Here is a 17,679-nt window from a genome sequence, read left to right on the forward strand (position 1 = left end):
TCATATTGTCTATACGAGCAAGCACTCTCTCTCTACCTCTCACAGGAAAAAATGCCCAATTTGCTCTCCCTCTTTACATATTTGACAGACATGCTGTTTTAGGAAGCAGGCAAGCTACACATTCTTTCTAAAATAAAAAAGAATTACTCGGACTCGTTAAAAGCAGCCATAGAGGGGGACGACTATTTTTTTTTTTAAAAACGAAAGCATCGAAACCTTGGTGCCTTCCCATTGCAAAAACGGAAGCCCAATTCCTCTCTTCCACAGAGTAAAATCTATTCAATCATATTTACCAATCTTTTAAGCAGCTCTCTGTCTCTCTCATCACTTTATTGAATAGCTGTTTGATTGGGATTAAATGGTGAATCACTTAGATTCCAATCAAACCTCTCATCCTCTCTCATCATAAGCTTACACCCTCTCTCATCCCTATATACAAAATCGTGTGATTCTTGGAATCGAATCTACTTGGTTGCCAAATCTTTGTGGTGCAATCCTTGGATCTGAAACTTCGTGGTGTAATTCTTGAGAACCGAACATGGGTGGATTAATTCTTTGCGGATCAAGATCTTAGGGGACGGTTATTCTCATTTAAGGACACTTGTACTCTCAGTTTCGGATCGGACCGTCACTAAAGGTAGGTGCTTTACTCTCAATTTTTTCTGAAATTTTTCTGTATTTTTTCCATAATTTTAGTATTTAATAGGAATATGCATATTAAATTCAATATTGCATTGGTTGGCTTAATACGTTTTACATGGTTGTTTTACGTTCGTTTCTTCTCAAAATTTAATACAAGGTTCTATTTAGCTAATCTAAAAGATTTATCGGATCAGATCGGACATTAGATCTAAGGGTTTGACGAATTTCGATTAAGTTTAAGATTTAATTGAAATTAATGGGCTAGATATTTGGAAATTGCAAAAAAATAGCTATCTTAGGATGCTATTTTTCTCATGTTCATCACATCAGAACAATGTTGGAAAACATGTTTCAAAGTCATAATTTTGCCAAAAATCAAGTTTAAAAAATAGAAAACCCTTAAAAGACACATTTTTCAAGAGAAAAATTGAAAAATATATCAAATAAATTCGAAAATTAATGAAACTACGTTTCCAGTAGTTATTCGATGTTTCAAGACTAGTTAAATTTTCTCTAATGATTTCGTAGTGTTTTGGTATTTTTTGTTGATTTATTGGAAAAATGTATTCTATTTATAAAATCAATAAAAAATAATAAAACACCACGAAATCCATTTGCTCAGGACCAAATCTCTTATTATCATTATTTTCAGAAGAAATATGGAAATAAGATTCAAATTTTGGAAAAAACCTATTTTCTAAGAATTTTTAATGCAAAAATCAATATAGGCAATTTCCATGTGTGCATATGTTCTGTGATCAAACGATTATTTTTGGAATCCATCTTCTGGAATGTCATAGTCTCATCCATGATATGTATGCTTTGAATTTTCGGAATTATTGGACATTGTAGACACCCCATTTTGACCGGACCCAAGTTCGCTATGCTTGGCATGTAGACACCCCATTTTGCTCTGCCTTAAGAAATTAGGGTTTTTTTTTCCCATCGGTTTTCCAATGTCTTTCCTTCTCGCGTCCGTTTGTTACATTTCTAAATATTTTTGGTCGTTTCCGCCATGTTTCGTATTTTTCTGTTGAGTATTGAGAAGGGTTATTCATGAGAATCCGAGCAAAAGAGAATGTGGGACCCGCTGGTGTGGGACCCGTTTGTGTGGGACCCGCTAGTGTGGGACCCGTTTGTGTGGGACCCGCTGATGTGGGACCCGTTTGTGTGGGACCCGTTTGTGTGGGACCCGCTGATGTGGGACCCGCTTGTGCGGAACCCACAAAGTGGGACTCACCATTAGCATGACTTAACTTTCTCTACCATTTCCACCAACTTCATTTTTCCCTTTAAAATAACACCATTATCTCCATTACCATTATATATTCCATTATTCCCACCACCATTCCCACCATTACCATTATATATTCCATTATTCCCACCACCATTCCCACCATTACCATTATATATTCCATTATCCCCACCACCATTCCCACCATTACCATTATACATTCCATTATCCCCACCACCATTCCCACCATTACCATTATATATTCCATTATCCCCACCACCATTCTCACCATTACCATTATATATTCCATTATTCCCACCACCATTCCCACCATTACCATTATATATTCCATTATCCCCACCACCATTCCCACCATTACCATTATATATTCCATTATTCCCACCACCATTCCCACCATTACCATTATATATTCCATTATTCTCCACCACACCCACCATTCTCATTATTTATTTCCACCTCTCCACTAAGTTTTTCACTATATAAAGAGAGGTGATGAGAGAAAAAAAAAAGGAGAGAAGGAAGAGGGGAAAAAAAAAGAAGAAAAAAAAAAAGAGGAGAAGGAAAAAAAAAAGAAGAGAGGGAGAGAAAATAAGAGAGAAAGAGAGAGAGGAAAATATAAAAACAAAGAAGGAAGCGGAGCGGATCGCACGTCGGCCGGATTTTTGGATTTCTTCGGCTCTTGGATTCGGCGAGGAACTCATCACAGGTAGGTACACTGTTTTCGGAATTTTTTAGAATTATTTGGTATATTTTCGGATTTTTGCATGATTTTTAACAAAGAAAACTAAAAGATATACTAAACAGATTCCACAAATAATGAAATTTCGTGGGAAAATAATATGATAATGATACATTCTACCATGAATTTGTGAGAATATTTGGATTTTGTTTGGTATATTATTTTATGCATTCTTTGAAAATTATCAGATTTTGGGAGAATTGTTACTGATGTCAAATCACAGATACAATTCTCCAAATTTTTACAGTAGTCTTAAATTCTATACTTCTTGCTTCTGTAAAATTTTCAAGTGATTTTGATCTTGTTTCATATGAGCTGTAGTGTTAATTCATAATCTGGTTTGAAATTTAAAAAATCCGAAACTGATAGTAAATAGTTTTCTAAATTCATGGAAATCTTACAGCATGCTATTTTCACTTATATCTTACTAATGTAGAAATTTCATGGAATTTAGATTTCTATTTCTAGTAGTTTCTGTGTTATTTTTGCAATCTGGTCTTATTGTTGTTAAATCAAAATTAAATATGAGCTTAATGTACAAATCCACAAAATTCATCCCGTAAGCTGCATGGATACCCATCTTACTGCTGTAGAAATTTTGATTCATTTCGAATTCGTTTGCTACAGTTTCACTTGTAAAAACACTCATATGTTTAAAATTGATAAAATCCATTGAAAATCCGAAATTAATTGAAAATCATCTGAAAATTTCTAAAGAACCTTAAATCTCTGTCACATGTTAACTCATTAATCCATTGAAACAGAAATCTTAGGGTCTTTAGATTTCCCTCGAAAAATGGCCAGTGCATCCATAATCGTATCCCAATTGCAACCAATCTTTGACAATTTAGATATTTAAGCTATAACATGTTATTGGCTCCGAGGTTACTGTCCACGGAAATCCTGAGATCTGCCAGGCAATAAGATGCTATAACCTAAGTATTAAATTGCGCAAGGAAAGAGCGCACGATTCCCTCCCTTGGATGCCATTCTGGGCCGAAATTGGTGTACCCATAGGAGGCATGCTTTGCCTCATATAAGAGTCTTTGACTCATTTGTTTGTGTGATGTTGTTGTCAGTGAGTCTTTGACTTGTGTTTCCATCTCTTTTAGGGAGTCTTTGACTCGTCTATCCTTTAGTTGTTATCAGTGGAGTCTTTGACTCGTTTTTCCACCGCTATTAGAGAGTCATTGACTCATTTGCTCATTTGTACCCTTCTTTAATATTTTTAGTTAGGAGTTTCTCCTTTAGAGTTGTTGATTACTTCGTTTTAATTAGAGGCTAACTCAGTCTTATTAGAGCTTTGCTTGCTTGGGATCTTGGATCGTTTTCTCTCTTCTTGGGACGCTATCTTTCTTGTTATGGTTCGTCTCTTTGAGACGTTAGTTGTTTGTTCGGGGTTTCCCCTTTTGGATTTAGGGCTTTGCCCTAGTTTGTGGTTGTTCTTGCGTGTTCCCTTTAAGATTGAAAACATCTAAAGGTCCTGAGCATTGAAAAAGCTTTAAAATCCAAAAACATTAGAAATTTAAAACTCAAAAACATTTGAAAACTTTAAAAATATCAAAAACATTTGAAAATATAAAAAAACCTTAAAAAATCTGAAGTGTGAGTGTTTCTTTTAGAAGCGTAGTTTGAGAGTTCGTTTTCGAACTACGTTGGCTTGATCCTCTTCCGAGGTACGTAGTGCAGCTTGGGATTTACATCCCAAGTCCAGCCAAACTTTTTTTGTAAATAAACGTTTTAAACCTTCTTCAAAAACCTTTAAAATATTGTTTTCAAAAGACCTTCCTCTAGAGTTAGGAGTTTCTCCTCGATAGAGAATTTTAGAGTTAGGGTTTTTCTTTTGATAGGTTGTTTGATTGATTGTTTGCTGTGTGCTTGTTTTAGAGTTAGAGGTCTGTCCTAGAGTTATAGGAGCGCCTCCGTCCGGTCAGTTGGCGATCCACATCGCCGAGTGATGACTAGAGTAGGATACGCTAGTCCACCCTTGGTTTTCCTTAGGAAATACAGCCTAGTCACACATAGGTTGTAAGAACCACCTGCATCAGCGTAGGGCTAATCTGCATTTAGTTAGGGCATATAGGGTGTCCTAAAATTCACAATTCACTGGAATTTAAATAATCGTACAATAAACTTTAATAATTGGTCCGGTCTTTTAGATCGAGTTTAGGATAGAGGGCTAGGTGTCTTAGGCATCATAACTTAGAATAGGCGCGAAGAACTACGTTGCCTTGATTCTCGTGGAGGCGGGGATACGTAGGCTTCTTTGGATGAATACCAGACCATCTGAGGACTCGGGCTAATCACTTTTAAAACTGTTGAAACAATCAAATCACTTAGGATTTTCCATGAAATTAGAATTTTAGGAGAACTTTCACTTAGATTGAATCCAAACCAATTAAGAAATCAAGATACACATTTAGGATTCACATTGAAATTAGATCATAGGATGCATGTCACATAGATAGCACATTAACAAGAGAGTTGAATGAGCCATTAAAAATGAATTTAAAAGAGTTAACTTTTGGAATTGAAGACCGATTATCGGGCAGGAATGGTGCATGTGGTGGATAAATCCCCATACCTTCCATTCTTGTAACCAGGTAGCGAGTCTAGATTTCTGGTTAATTATGGGTCCTAGATCCCACATCTAGGTGGCGACTCTGTCAGTCTCTTTTGTGTGGAATTCGGATTGCCTTAGTGATCCCAAGTTCACATAAAAGATGAATTAAAATTAATAATAAAAGGCACACGCCAATCGCGTGGGTACGAGAGACCAAGAGATAGTGCGTGGCGGCTCTCGCGCCACCACCCCTCTCGCGGGATCGGGTCCCACAGACTGGCGACTCTGCTGGGGACAACCTAACTTCATTACAATTCCAAAGGATAACTCATTTGAATCTATTTCAACCGGCTCATGAAAACTCTATCTCTTTTATGCTTGTTAGATTACTTTGTATGCTTTATTTTCTCATCACATTTACTCAAACTTAATCTAACAAAACCTGAAGGCATCATAGATTGCGCGAACTTATTGCACACACTTACATCACTTTCATCTAAACCCCTGCATCTCACATGCACACACGTCCTATTTTAGGAACCCGGAGTGTTATCTAGCATGGTTGACTGGGATTTCATCACCTGGTGCCTCTGTGCTAGAGAAGCATTCCACCCTTAGCCTAGTACCTTTATGGTACGTAAACGGATCTCTTGTTCACGTACTGATACACCGGACACTGGTACAGTATATCGAACATAGATTCGCGCTAAGGGAACTCTTGGCCTTACCCCTAGATTAACCCACACATGCATGTAGTATACGAACACATGTGCATCACGTGTGTGAGCCTAGTTTAGGATATCTTACCCAATTGTGTGTGTGAGCCTAGTTTAGGATATCCTACCCATTTGTGTCTAGATTAGGCCGTAGTCCATCTTTCAATGGCTACGATCGGTCCTAGGTACACAAACAAAGTCATGAGTCGAGATCCTCTCTCCACTCCGCTAGATTAGGGTTAGGATTGATGCCTTCAGGTAACACTGATAAAATGTGCGAAGATTAAAAAAAACTTTTCCTTTGGGGTTAGGATGTAAATCCCATTCATTTCCAAAGATCTCATAGGATTAGTCATTCATGATCCATCCGTTGAAAGCAATCTTATGCTATCTCATCTCATCTTGATCTAATCATATTGATCTACAGTTGTTGATATCCATCATTCAGATTTTAGATCTGGCCCTGGACTCTACTTTTGTCATTCTTATGGCCATGGTCTATTATCTGAGCCATTGATTTTTCATTGATCAATGTTTACCTATCATATATCTTTTACCTTTGGATCATATCGAAATCATTGATGGAAAAGTTTGATCTTACCTGTATTCTTTGAGTGCATGATCGTTGCTGAGATCGAAACTTATTCTGATTAGGGATGTTTATCGTTCCTGACTCTTTCATTCCCAAAAGAAGAACAGTTATACCCAAAGAACATCTTAAGGAATAGATTGAGGATTCTTTCCAAATTAACATACCCGTTGATGTATTTCAAGATTACTCTTTTCTCTATTTGTTTAGAATTTTTATCCCATGACTATTGAGATAGTGTGATTGCTTCTAAGTCAAAAGTCTGTGTTCAACAAAAAGCCCTTCTTCCAAAAGACTAACCATTTCTGAATTCATTCGATACATCAGTCTATTGCTTTACCCACATTGTCAGCATAAGCCTTTTGTTGCCCCATTTAACCTAGACCTTGTGGAGTTGCCTTTTCTGGGATTCCTACTTCGGGATCGAACTTTATAATTATCATTATCATGAAGAAAGGTGTATCACCTATAAACTTTCAGTGCCGGTTCACTACCTTTGAAGAAGTGTCCTGTGTCTTTAGATTTGTCTTTCATTAAGTGTACATCAACTTTCTTCTCTCGAACTTGGAAAAGTTCAGTTATGTTGATGTTAAAAAAAAGAAAAGAAAATGTGTCATGTCAATCAGTCTTTCTCGTTCAGAGTCGGTGTTTAGCTTTTTGATTAAATTCAATGTAGAGCCTACTGAGGCGCGTTCAAAGTCATCTATGTACTTCAAAGTATTTCAATTCAATAAAGCATTTGAGTCTGTATCTTCAAATTTTTATGATTCACTCTTGGATTAAATGTTTAAAACAACTACAAGACCCCCTTCTCGGATGAGAATGCAGACGAAATTCCCCTCGAGATCTGAAAGATGGTCAAACGAGAGGAAGAGCGTCAAGCATAGCCACTTGAAGAAGAAATCGAAGCCATTGATAGTGGTATCAAAATTCGAAACTCGAGAAAGATGGAGTGGCAAAACTTTATCTCCCGAGGAACGCAAAGAATTGATAAACCTGTTTAGAGGGGTTTGAGGTAGTCTTGCTTGATCCTATAAGGATAAACCAGGGGAATGCCCTGTCGTTGAGCAAAGCAAGACTTCATCTGCTTTAGACATCCAGTTGAAGAGTAAAATTTTAAAGAGATAAGCATCAGACATCCTGTGGAGCTGATGAAATACTGAGAGAAGATTTTCGGACAAGGAGTGGTGGAATCTTGAGCATAAATCCAAGATCTTTGAGATGAGAGTGGAGCACAGTGGTTGAAGTTTTGCCTGACATGCCGTCAGACTCATAGAAAATTTTTTAAGCCTTTGAACCTTAAGCAAAAGAGCTTATACATCAAATACATCAGGAGGCCATCCTTGGGCGTTTGAACTTTTATAGCCAAAATCCTAACGTTTTAAAATCCTTTTGAGAACCCTTTGGGCCAACAATTTAAAGCCAATGTTTCTTTTCAAACACATTATAAACCCGGGGCATTTATGCACCCGAACTACGTCGGACCTGATCCCCACCTCTTCGGGGGTACGTAGGCAACTTGATTAATTCAAGTTCGGTCAAACCTTGGGATAAAATCCCCTTTGAAAATTTTGAAGCTAAATGCTAAACCATTCTTTGAAAAATCCCAAAGCGAACTACGCGGATCTGATCCTCCATCTTTGGGGTACGTAGGTAGTCTGGCTAGACCAGATTCGGTTCAAATCTTTAGAACCTTAGGTATTCAACCCTTTCGAACCCAAGCCCACCTAGAAAGTCCTTCTGGTGAAACAAGCAAAGGTTCGAGGCGAATGAAAAGAAAAACAGAAAGAAAAGAATGAGAGTCTGAAGACCCACTAGGTTGAAAACCCGAAAGGGCGGCCTAGAGATATACATTTGCTAAGTTAACAGCCAAAAGAGTTAGCTTATGCAAAAAGTCAGGGTAGTGGTCTGCTGGATTGAAAACTTGAAGAGGTAATCCAGTCAAGGGCAAAGACTTCCCATGAACAGTTGAGTTGAATAGAAGCAGAAGGAGTTCCTCAGTTACGTAGAATTCCCTAGTTTGAGTACAAGCAAAAGTTGAGATAAGTGGTCTTTCAGACTGAAAGCTTGGAAAGCAAAAGTTATGACTTCTTTTGAAGAGAGAAATCAGGGAGACGGAGAAGCCACCTCTGCACAGGGCAGAATCCTGGAATCCGAGTAGTGTCAGCGAGACTTATTTTGACACCTTTTTAAACTAGGGGCATTAAGACCGAGCAATCCGAAAGGGGTAACAACCATGACGGAGATCCCGATGGAGGAAATTAGGTCATCTTGACATGGTTTTTGAGACTACTCTAAGAGTGGCTGACCTTACCATTTAAAAATAACACATTTGATTTAAGAGTGAATCAAAATTTAGTCAAGTCCCATGAATATTGTAAGTCTTCTTTGAAAGAGTCCTCAGGAGTCTGTTCCTTGTTTCTCATTGTTTTCTTTTAGAATCAAAAGTGTTTGGCACTGGAGAGAATGGGTGTACACCTTCCGAAATGTAAAGAAAAATCTAGAGTAGATCCTGGTTTAAGAATCAAAGAAGGGCAAGAGATTTGTTATTCAGACCTGTCTGAAACATCAAAGCCTCAAGCACTGAGCAAAATGAAGAACTCTTACGTTCAGCCTTTGTGAAGGTGGTCTTACCATTATACCAAAGAAAGAACCCATGCAAACTCAAATTTTTCCTACTTACCTTGGTTCTGCTTTCTTAAAACCTTGTCATGGAAGCACATCATACTAGGGGCATCTTTTATGACTTGCGTCATAAAAGATATTACACAATGATAACTGGGATATCTATTCTTAGCAAATAGAAACCAGAGAAGCTTGAACATACTCTTTGAGTTGAATTCCTTGATCAAGTTGTTTCTTTTGGAGTCAAAGTTTCATAAACTTCAATTCCCAGCGGGGTATATAATCTACTCCTGCATCCTTCAAACCTCATTAGAATGCTTTTCATCTGTTAAAGAGAGTCAGCACCTAAAAATCTCATCAATCTACTTGAGTTTTGCTTTCAGCAAAGATCATGCACTCCCATTTATTCTCGGCAGGAGATCGCTATGCTATCAATGAACTCGATATAAGATCGATAAATATTTTTGTGTTGATTTGAGACTCTTTGAGTAGTTAAGGCCCTTTGAGTGTTACAGACTCTTCGGGTAGTTGAGACTCTCTGAGTATAAATGTTTTGATTTGTTTTGAGACTCTTTGAGTAGTTGAGACCCTTTGAGTGTTACAGACTCTTCGGGTAGTTGAGACTCTTTGAGTATAAATGTTTTGTGTTGATTTGAGACTCTTTGAGTAGTTGAGACCCTTTGAGTGTTACAGACTCTTCGGGTAGTTGAGACTCTTTGAGTATAAATGTTTTGTGTTGATTTGAGACTCTTTGAGTAGTTGAGACCCTTCGAGTGTTACAGACTCTTCGGGTAGTTGAGACTCTTTGAGTATAAATGTTTTGTGTTGATTTGAGACTCTTTGAGTAGTTGAGACCCTTCGAGTGTTACAGACTCTTCGGGTAGTTGAGACTCTTTGAGTATAAATGTTTTGTGTTGATTTGAGACTCTTTGAGTAGTTGAGACCCTTCGAGTGTTACAGACTCTTCGGGTAGTTGAGACTCTTTGAGTATAAATGTTTTGTGTTGATTTGATACTCTTTGAGTAGTTGAGACCCTTTGAGTGTTATAGACTCTTCGGGTAGTTGAGACTCTTTGAGTATAAATGTTTGGTGTTGATTTGAGACTTTTTGAGTAGTTGAGACCCTTTGAGTGTTACAGACTCTTCGGGTAGTTGAGACTCTTTGAGTATAAATAGTTTTTGATGTATTTGAGACTCTTTGAGTAGTTGAGACCCTTTGAGTGTTACAGACTCTTCGGGTAGTTGAGGCTCTTTGAGTATAAAAGTTTCTTTGATGTGTTTGAGACTCTTTGAGTAGTTGAGACCCTTTGAGTGTTACAGACTCTTCGGGTAGTTGAGGCTCTTTGAGTATAAAGGTTTCTCTATGTAGTTGAGACTCTTTCGAGTATAAAGGTTTTTCGTGTGCGTTTGAGACTCTTTGAGTAGTTGAGACCCTTTGAGTGTTAGAGACTCTTCGGGTAGTTAGGGCTCTTTGAGTATAAAGATTTCTGTATTGTTTTGAAACTCTCAGAGTGTTACAGACTCTTTGAGTGATTGTTTTGAGACTCTCAGAGTGTTACAGACTCTTTGGGTGATTGTTTTGAAGCTCCCAGAGTGTTACCGACTCTTTGAGTGATTGTTTCACATTTGTTCGGGTGATTGATTTATATTTGCATTGATAATGGTCTACATTCTCTAAAAATAATTTCATTGTGTTAGTTTTCTTAAAGCTTTGTTGTTAAAAAGAGTGTGTTTGTGTTTGCTTTAATAGAGCCCTTGCGTATTTGTTTTAGATAGTTGAGTCATGAGTATTAGGGAGAGACTATCTCTTTGAGATGTCTTAGTTGCCGAGTTAAGAGTTAGTGAGAGGCTATCTCTCTATTGTTGGTAGAGTTTTATCTTTGTGAATATCATTTTAAAGCTGAAAAAAAACCAAAAATTTGTTTTGCTTTTGGGTCAGTCAAAATGTGTCGTCTGTTCAGCTTTGCCATTCGCGTGTTACACACGCTCTGCCAAAGAGGGGCATCTGTAGACACCCCATTTTGACCGGACCCAAGTTCGCTATGCTTGGCATGTAGACACCCCATTTTGCTCTGCCTTAAGAAATTAGGGTTTTTTTTTCCCATCGGTTTTCCAATGTCTTTCCTTCTCGCGTCCGTTTGTTACATTTCTAAATATTTTTGGTCGTTTCCGCCATGTTTCGTATTTTTCTGTTGAGTATTGAGAAGGGTTATTCATGAGAATCCGAGCAAAAGAGAATGTGGGACCCGCTGGTGTGGGACCCGTTTGTGTGGGACCCGCTAGTGTGGGACCCGTTTGTGTGGGACCCGCTGATGTGGGACCCGCTGGTGTGGGACCCGTTTGTGTGGGACCCGCTGATGTGGGACCCGCTTGTGCGGAACCCACAAAGTGGGACTCACCATTAGCATGACTTAACTTTCTCTACCATTTCCACCAACTTCATTTTTCCCTTTAAAATAACACCATTATCTCCATTACCATTATATATTCCATTATTCCCACCACCATTCCCACCATTACCATTATATATTCCATTATTCCCACCACCATTCCCACCATTACCATTATATATTCCATTATCCCCACCACCATTCCCACCATTACCATTATACATTCCATTATCCCCACCACCATTCCCACCATTACCATTATATATTCCATTATCCCCACCACCATTCTCACCATTACCATTATATATTCCATTATTCCCACCACCATTCCCACCATTACCATTATATATTCCATTATCCCCACCACCATTCCCACCATTACCATTATATATTCCATTATTCCCACCACCATTCCCACCATTACCATTATATATTCCATTATTCTCCACCACACCCACCATTCTCATTATTTATTTCCACCTCTCCACTAAGTTTTTCACTATATAAAGAGAGGTGATGAGAGAAAAAAAAAAGGAGAGAAGGAAGAGGGGAAAAAAAAAGAAGAAAAAAAAAAAAGAGGAGAAGGAAAAAAAAAAGAAGAGAGGGAGAGAAAATAAGAGAGAAAGAGAGAGAGGAAAATATAAAAACAAAGAAGGAAGCGGAGCGGATCGCACGTCGGCCGGATTTTTGGATTTCTTCGGCTCTTGGATTCGGCGAGGAACTCATCACAGGTAGGTACACTGTTTTCGGAATTTTTTAGAATTATTTGGTATATTTTCGGATTTTTGCATGATTTTTAACAAAGAAAACTAAAAGATATACTAAACAGATTCCACAAATAATGAAATTTCGTGGGAAAATAATATGATAATGATACATTCTACCATGAATTTGTGAGAATATTTGGATTTTGTTTGGTATATTATTTTATGCATTCTTTGAAAATTATCAGATTTTGGGAGAATTGTTACTGATGTCAAATCACAGATACAATTCTCCAAATTTTTACAGTAGTCTTAAATTCTATACTTCTTGCTTCTGTAAAATTTTCAAGTGATTTTGATCTTGTTTCATATGAGCTGTAGTGTTAATTCATAATCTGGTTTGAAATTTAAAAAATCCGAAACTGATAGTAAATAGTTTTCTAAATTCATGGAAATCTTACAGCATGCTATTTTCACTTATATCTTACTAATGTAGAAATTTCATGGAATTTAGATTTCTATTTCTAGTAGTTTCTGTGTTATTTTTGCAATCTGGTCTTATTGTTGTTAAATCAAAATTAAATATGAGCTTAATGTACAAATCCACAAAATTCATCCCGTAAGCTGCATGGATACCCATCTTACTGCTGTAGAAATTTTGATTCATTTCGAATTCGTTTGCTACAGTTTCACTTGTAAAAACACTCATATGTTTAAAATTGATAAAATCCATTGAAAATCCGAAATTAATTGAAAATCATCTGAAAATTTCTAAAGAACCTTAAATCTCTGTCACATGTTAACTCATTAATCCATTGAAACAGAAATCTTAGGGTCTTTAGATTTCCCTCGAAAAATGGCCAGTGCATCCATAATCGTATCCCAATTGCAACCAATCTTTGACAATTTAGATATTTAAGCTATAACATGTTATTGGCTCCGAGGTTACTGTCCACGGAAATCCTGAGATCTGCCAGGCAATAAGATGCTATAACCTAAGTATTAAATTGCGCAAGGAAAGAGCGCACGATTCCCTCCCTTGGATGCCATTCTGGGCCGAAATTGGTGTACCCATAGGAGGCATGCTTTGCCTCATATAAGAGTCTTTGACTCATTTGTTTGTGTGATGTTGTTGTCAGTGAGTCTTTGACTTGTGTTTCCATCTCTTTTAGGGAGTCTTTGACTCGTCTATCCTTTAGTTGTTATCAGTGGAGTCTTTGACTCGTTTTTCCACCGCTATTAGAGAGTCATTGACTCATTTGCTCATTTGTACCCTTCTTTAATATTTTTAGTTAGGAGTTTCTCCTTTAGAGTTGTTGATTACTTCGTTTTAATTAGAGGCTAACTCAGTCTTATTAGAGCTTTGCTTGCTTGGGATCTTGGATCGTTTTCTCTCTTCTTGGGACGCTATCTTTCTTGTTATGGTTCGTCTCTTTGAGACGTTAGTTGTTTGTTCGGGGTTTCCCCTTTTGGATTTAGGGCTTTGCCCTAGTTTGTGGTTGTTCTTGCGTGTTCCCTTTAAGATTGAAAACATCTAAAGGTCCTGAGCATTGAAAAAGCTTTAAAATCCAAAAACATTAGAAATTTAAAACTCAAAAACATTTGAAAACTTTAAAAATATCAAAAACATTTGAAAATATAAAAAAACCTTAAAAAATCTGAAGTGTGAGTGTTTCTTTTAGAAGCGTAGTTTGAGAGTTCGTTTTCGAACTACGTTGGCTTGATCCTCTTCCGAGGTACGTAGTGCAGCTTGGGATTTACATCCCAAGTCCAGCCAAACTTTTTTTGTAAATAAACGTTTTAAACCTTCTTCAAAAACCTTTAAAATATTGTTTTCAAAAGACCTTCCTCTAGAGTTAGGAGTTTCTCCTCGATAGAGAATTTTAGAGTTAGGGTTTTTCTTTTGATAGGTTGTTTGATTGATTGTTTGCTGTGTGCTTGTTTTAGAGTTAGAGGTCTGTCCTAGAGTTATAGGAGCGCCTCCGTCCGGTCAGTTGGCGATCCACATCGCCGAGTGATGACTAGAGTAGGATACGCTAGTCCACCCTTGGTTTTCCTTAGGAAATACAGCCTAGTCACACATAGGTTGTAAGAACCACCTGCATCAGCGTAGGGCTAATCTGCATTTAGTTAGGGCATATAGGGTGTCCTAAAATTCACAATTCACTGGAATTTAAATAATCGTACAATAAACTTTAATAATTGGTCCGGTCTTTTAGATCGAGTTTAGGATAGAGGGCTAGGTGTCTTAGGCATCATAACTTAGAATAGGCGCGAAGAACTACGTTGCCTTGATTCTCGTGGAGGCGGGGATACGTAGGCTTCTTTGGATGAATACCAGACCATCTGAGGACTCGGGCTAATCACTTTTAAAACTGTTGAAACAATCAAATCACTTAGGATTTTCCATGAAATTAGAATTTTAGGAGAACTTTCACTTAGATTGAATCCAAACCAATTAAGAAATCAAGATACACATTTAGGATTCACATTGAAATTAGATCATAGGATGCATGTCACATAGATAGCACATTAACAAGAGAGTTGAATGAGCCATTAAAAATGAATTTAAAAGAGTTAACTTTTGGAATTGAAGACCGATTATCGGGCAGGAATGGTGCATGTGGTGGATAAATCCCCATACCTTCCATTCTTGTAACCAGGTAGCGAGTCTAGATTTCTGGTTAATTATGGGTCCTAGATCCCACATCTAGGTGGCGACTCTGTCAGTCTCTTTTGTGTGGAATTCGGATTGCCTTAGTGATCCCAAGTTCACATAAAAGATGAATTAAAATTAATAATAAAAGGCACACGCCAATCGCGTGGGTACGAGAGACCAAGAGATAGTGCGTGGCGGCTCTCGCGCCACCACCCCTCTCGCGGGATCGGGTCCCACAGACATGTTTTACTACTTTTAGTACTTTTTGTTTAAATAGGCAATTTCCATGTGGGCGTATGTTCTGTGATCAAACGATTGTTTCTAGAATCCATCTTCTAGAATGTCATATGCTCATCCATGATATGCATGTTTTGAATTTTTCAGAATTATTGGACATTTTTAACTATTTTTAGTAATTTTTGTTTAAATTTTGCATGAATTGTAAGAAAATTATTAAAAATAGAAAATTTCAGTAAAAAATTACGAAATTTTTCCTGTTAAATTTTAATGAGATAGATATGTAATTCTACTAATTTGAACCAATATGGATGAGATTTAGTATAGAAGACAATGAACATTGCTAAATTGGTTAAAATACTCAAAATTATTAAAAATTGGTAAAACTCCGAAAATTTTTAGAAAATTTCAGAATATCAAAACATAACAGAATATACATAATAATGTGTAAAGGTTTAAAGCGAAAATCATCTAAAATGGGTTAAAGCCATCTTATCCTTAAGTTGGTCATAATCTTTAGTTTGGTTAAGGGCCCTTAGAGCTTTAGATTATCATGAACCTTTAGGCATTAGGGGATTTCAAAAGAACTGAAATCACTTAATTTTCTAATCCGGGTTGGTAAAACCCAAACTCAGATCACTTCTGGAACCGTTGGATCACGGTCACACCTCTTAGGAGCCTTTAAGGAACACTTACGTTCGTTGAGTTCTAGGTCTTAGGTTGTCCTAGAGTTAGAAGTCCAGTTAGCTTCATCACAGTTGGTTTCTATTGATAGCAACTAAGCCATAGATTAAGATTCACTAGTTAACCTCTTTTTCTCTATAGGACATGCCTAGTTAACCTAAGATGTAGGGCCCACCTCCATTAGTCTAGGGAGCGTCTTGCACTTAGATAGGATCATCTAGCATCTTAGATGAAGTCCTAAGATAATAAAATGTAATCAACTTGAATTAAATAATCTCTCTAAAATTATTGAAACAGTCTGTCCAGTCTAAATCGATGTCCTAGATGAGTTAGGCATACAACTTAGTTTAGGCCACTGAACTGCGTCGACTCTGATCTCAATGAGACTTGGGTATTAGGCAGCTTATATGCTTGATGGCATACCAAACACGAGTCGACCAACCACAAATTGTGGGATTTTGTATGTTAGTTTTTTTAATTGAATTAATTAAAATATATAGGATTTCTCACAAATTAGAATTTTAGGAGAACATTCACTTAGATTGAATCCAAACAAATTAAGAAAATCAAAATACACATTAGGAATTATATTGAAATTAGATTTTATGATGCATGTCACATAGTTCGCACATTAATATAGACTTAAATGAGCCATTTAAAAGAAATTCAAGAGAGTTAACTTTTGAAATTGAAGATCGAATTATCGGGCAAGAATTGTGCATATAGTGGTAACTCCACATACCTTCCATTCTCGTAATCAGGTAACAAATCTTGATTTCTGGTCACTTATGGGTCCTAAATCTCTCATCTAAGTGGTGACTCTGTCATTCTCTTTTGTATGAAATTCAGATTGCTTTAGTGATCCCAAGCTCACAGAAAAGATGATTAAATTAATAATAAATGGCACACGCCAACCGCGTGGGTACGAGAGACCAAAAGATAGTATGGCGTCACTCGCGCCGCCATTCTCGCGGGATCGGGTCCGACAGACTATAGCATGGATATGATGTGATCATTAAAGCACTATGGGCAAAGATACATTATATTAAATCATGTGTAAAGATATGTATCTAAGCTTAAATATAGAATGATATGTCATTCAAGCACATGTAAACTAGATGTAAAGAATGTATTATTGAAGTAAAGCATCTAGAGAGAAATCATATGATATAGCAATTAAGCACAACCCCATATATTAATAGATTCAAATGATGATTTGAGTATGGGATTTTGGAATCCAAATTGCTTTGGTTCCACTCAAGTTTGTTTGTGGGAGTGTGTCTTTTCTTACCCAAACAAATTTATTTGACTTCACAAATCTAAGCTTATACCTAGATTTGTGATGTCCTAATCTACCACAATATGAACAAGAATAAATATTGGTAGATGAGGAACACTAGAACCATGAGAATACATATGATGACAAACATGTTTATCCTTTTTTTCTTGTATTCTTTGGTTGTTTTTAGAGAGTTCTTCATTTACTAATTTTATTTCTTTAATTGATCTTTAAGACAATTTATCTTATGAGATGAATTAGTTTTTAATTTTTCTTTATTTTCACAAACAAGTTTATATTTTTCATTTAAATCCTTGTTTGTGATTTCAAGACTTTCTTTTTCTTTCTCAAAAGCATTACATCTTTGAATTAAGTCATTATTTTTATTTATCAAGATTTTGCTTAATGACTTAATTTTCCATTCCTTTTTAAACTTTCATGAATTTTCATTTTTAATCTTTCAATTTAATTCTTGAAATTGGAAATTGAAGTTTCAACATTTTCTTTACTTGCAAAAGATTTTTGAGTCTCTTTTCGTTCAAGAATTTTATCGTTTGAAAAGGGACAACTATTTTTCTCAAAAATATTTTCAAGTGTG

Source organism: Tasmannia lanceolata, unplaced genomic scaffold (genome assembly GCF_043159265.1).
Source record: "Tasmannia lanceolata isolate RefF3 unplaced genomic scaffold, GAP_Taslan_0.1 ptg000008l, whole genome shotgun sequence".
Lineage (NCBI taxonomy): Eukaryota > Viridiplantae > Streptophyta > Magnoliopsida > Canellales > Winteraceae > Tasmannia > Tasmannia lanceolata.